Source organism: Eriocheir sinensis, chromosome 28 (genome assembly GCF_024679095.1).
Source record: "Eriocheir sinensis breed Jianghai 21 chromosome 28, ASM2467909v1, whole genome shotgun sequence".
In the NCBI taxonomy this organism is placed as follows: domain Eukaryota; kingdom Metazoa; phylum Arthropoda; class Malacostraca; order Decapoda; family Varunidae; genus Eriocheir; species Eriocheir sinensis.
The window spans coordinates 19,530,229-19,534,046 of record NC_066536.1 but is presented as its reverse complement, the minus strand read 5'-3'; the positions used below and the strand labels follow the sequence as shown (position 1 = coordinate 19,534,046).

Below are 3,818 nucleotides of genomic sequence, written 5' to 3'. Positions count from 1 at the left end.
TCCTCCTTTTTCTCCCTCTCGCTAGCTCCCCTTTCTTGACCTCTACCTCGTCGTCTTTTTCCCTTGCTATCTTATCCTCCTCCTCCTCCTCCTCACGCGTGGGTCAGTGAAATGGGTATGCCTGGGAAAGGTAAACTGCGTGTCACAATCGGTCCTGTGTCGCCGGCTGAGGGGGTCTGCTGTTACCTGCGCGGGGTCACGGGCCAAGGGGACGGAGGAACGCGCAGGGGTAATGCGTAGGTTATCGTGTGACCTCCCACCCCCCCTTCACCCCTCTTCCCACCATCATCTTTGCCTTATACAGTGTTGCGTCCTGGTGTTTTTTCTTGTGAGTGCTTCATATATTCTTTTAAATGAGGGTTTGATAGTTTTATGCGTGTGTGTGTGTGTGGGTGGGGGGGGGGGGGAGGTGTTAGTGGTTGAATGTAGGGAAGTAAGCCAGCCATGTATTAGCACGGGTATGAAGGGGTATACAGTAAGGTTAGGTTAGGAAGGTTAGGTTAGGTGTGGGTTTTATGGTTGAGGGAAGATTGTGTGCTGATAGCGGAGACAGTAACAGGAAGAGGCAGGCAGATGTAGAAAAAGTTACCCAACCAGCCAGGTATTAGTATGGGTGTGAAGGGAGTTTACAGGAAGGTTAGGATAGGTTAGGTGTGGGTTTTATGGGGGAGGGAAGATTTGTGCTTTATAGCGGAAAGAGTAACATTAGGGGAGGCAGGCAGAGGTAGAAGGAGTCACCTAACCAGCCAGGTATTAGCACAGGTGTGAAGGGGATATACAGGAAGGTTAGGTTAGGTTAGGTGTGGGTTTTATGGGGGAGCGTAGATTGTGTGCTGATAGCGGAGACAGTAGCAGGAGGGGAGGCAGGCAGAGGTAGAAGAGTCACCCAACCAGTCAGGTATTAGTACAGGTGTGAATGGGGTTTAAGGGCAATATTCTTAAACGTAAAAGAACATAAGAACGTCAGGAGTCTGCAAGAGGCCGGTTGGTTTATACAAGGCAGCTACTGTAAGTCTAATCCCACCTTACCTCACTATCCATGTTAGATCGTTAAGTGGTTTGTTTGTTTGTTTGTTAATGGGTAGTCAAACAGCTGTATTACCGTCAGTTAGGTAGGTTAGTTAAATAGATAGTTTGATAGTTAGTTAAGCAGTTAGAGTCAGTTAGTTAATTTTACTATAATTATTCTGTATTTATTTATTTATTTATTTATATTATTTTTTTTTCCTTTTCTTTTTTTCTTTTCTTTTTTCTATTTGTTTTCTTTTTCTTTTCTTTTTCTTTCTTTTTTCCTTTGTGTTTTCTCGGTGTTGGTTTTCTTTTTTGATGTTCTTTTTTGGTGTTCTTTTTTCCTATCATCCTTTTGTCGATGTTCGTTGGTCTGGGTGAGCCGCTTTCCTCCCAGAAGAGACCCACCCATAATTTTGGAGATGTTGTTAGGGTCAAAAGGTGGATGATGTTTGTTTTATTTCATTTTCTTGATGTCGTGTTTTTCGTTCTTTTTATTGCTTTAGTTTTCCTTTTCGATGTTTTCCTGTTCTTTTTCTTTTACTTCTTATTGATGCTTTTTGGTGTTCTTTTTTCCTATCATCCTCTTGTTGATGTTCCTTGGTCTGGATGAGCCGCTTTCCTCCCAGAAGAGACCCATCCATAATTTTGGTGATGTTGTTTGGGACCGAAAGGTGGATGATGCTTCTTTGTATTTCTCTTTTCTTGATGTTGTTCATTTATTTCTGTTGCTTTTCTTTTTCGATGTTTTTTCTGATCTTTTTCCATTTTTTTTGATGTTCTTTTCTATATCATCCCTTGGTGAGCCGCTTTCTCCCCAGAAGAGACCCACCCATAATTTTGGTGATGTTAGTCAGGGCCGGAAGGTGGATGATGTTTGTTATATTTTTCTTTCCTTGATGTGTTTTTCTTTATGCTTTTTTTTTTATTTCATTTATTCATATCATCCTTTGGTTGATGTTCTTTGGTCTGGATGAGCCGCTTTCTCCCCAGAAGAGACCCATCCATAATTTTGGCGATGTTAGGGCCTAAAGGTGGATGATCTTTTTGTTTCTTGATGTTTCGTTTCTGTATTTTCCATTTTTCTGGTGTTCCTTTTTATTTTCCTTTTCTTTGGTGTTCTCATCGCGTGGATTGTCTACGACAGTATAACGAGCACCACAAACCCGGGTTTGTTTAGAGTTTGCTCTCCTAGGCAGATTGCCTACCACGGCTGACGACCTCCACCTGCCCGGGTTTATTGTTCGGAGTGTGCTCTCCTAGGCAGATTGCCTACCACGGCTGACGACCTCCACCTGGCCGGGTTTATTGTTCGGAGTTTGCTCTCCTAGGTGAACTGCCTACCACGACTGACGACCTCCACCTGCCCGGGTTTATTGTTCGGAGTTTGCTCTCCTAGGTGAACTGCCTATCACGGCTGACGACCTCCACCTGGCCGGGTTTATTGTTCGGAGTTTGCTCTCCTAGGCAGATTGCCTACCACGGCTGACGACCTCCACCTGGCCGGGTTTATTGTTCGGAGTTTGCTCTCCTAGGTGAACTGCCTACCACGGCTGACGACCTCCACCTGGCCGGGTTTATTGTTCGGAGTTTGCTCTCCTAGGTGAACTGCCTACCACGGCTGACGACCTCCACCTGGCCGGGTTTATTGTTCGGAGTTTGCTCTCCTAGGTAAAATGCTCACGCTAACGAGCTCCACCTGCCCGGGTTTTTTGCTCGGAGTTTGCTCTCCTAGGTGAACTGCCTACCACGGCTAACGAGCCCCACCTGCCCGGGTTTGTTTAGAGTTTCCTCTCCTAGGTGAACTGCCTACCACGGCTAACGAGCTCCACCTGCCCGGGTTTGTTTAGAGTTTGCTCTCCTAGGTGAATTACCTACCACGGCGAACGACCTCCACCTGCCCGGGTTTGTTTAGAGTTTGCTCTCCTAGGTGAATTGCCTCCCACGGCTAACGACCTCCACCTGCCCGGGTTTATTGTTCGGAGTTTGCTCTCCTAGGTGAACTGCCTACCACGGCTAACGAGCCTCACCTGCCCGGGTTTGTTTAGAGTTTGCTCTCCTAGGTGAATTGCCTCCCACGGCTAACGACCTCCACTTGCCCGGGTTTGTATAGAGTTTGCTCTCCTAGGTGAATTGCCTCCCACGGCTAACGAGCCTCACCTGCTCGGGTTTGTTTAGAGTTTGCTCTCCTAGGCAGATTGCCTACCACGGCTAACGAGCTCCACCTGCCCGGGTTTATTGTTCGGAGTTTGCTCTCCTAGGCAGACTGCCTACCACGGCTAACGAGCTCCACCTGCCCGGGTTTGTAACCGGAAGATCTCCGGCACCTCCGTCGGGGCCCCGAGGGACGCCGAGGAGCCCTGCCTGGAGCCCTCCAGTCCTGCCATGCTCGCCAGGGAGACCTTGGGCTCGCTGGCGCTCCACAATCGCCGAGGTGAGGATGCAAGAACTCGCTTCTTAAAACTACCAGACTGGATTATAAAATTAATGATAATTACTGTGAAGGCGCCGGTCACCGCGTTTATCGGTTCAGGGATGGAAGACCGACGGGCCTGGGAAACGCGCACAAGCATCCAAAGGAATCCTCGCGACGGCTTGCGACGCAGCATCCGTTTCCCTTTTCTTTCTCATTCCATTTTTTTCTTTTTTATTATATTTTCCTTCTTTAATTGATTGATTGATTGATTTTACTTGGTAGGAATCTGTTCACCAATTAACATCATTCAGGTATACATTGCACCCACACACCTGCGGAGAGAAAACACCAGTGAGAGTGCTGACGCTCACGAGGACGGCCCGCTAGAGTTTCT

At 47.4% G+C, this 3,818-nt stretch overlaps 2 long non-coding RNA genes across 2 annotated transcripts; one reads left to right on the top strand and one right to left on the bottom strand.

Moving 5' to 3' along the window:
• Window positions 1-1,565: 1,565 nt before the first annotated feature.
• Window positions 1,566-2,498, bottom strand: LOC127004735 (uncharacterized). Its single transcript, XR_007757947.1, has 2 exons — window positions 2,372-2,498; window positions 1,566-2,235 (listed from the first exon to the last, which is right to left on the bottom strand). It is a non-coding gene; the product is annotated as an uncharacterized LOC127004735 (long non-coding RNA).
• On the top strand, window positions 2,211-3,313 carry LOC127004734 (uncharacterized). The gene is made up of 3 exons (XR_007757946.1): window positions 2,211-2,339; window positions 2,408-3,071; window positions 3,202-3,313. It is a non-coding gene; the product is annotated as an uncharacterized LOC127004734 (long non-coding RNA).
• The last annotated feature ends 505 nt before the right edge of the window (window positions 3,314-3,818 follow it).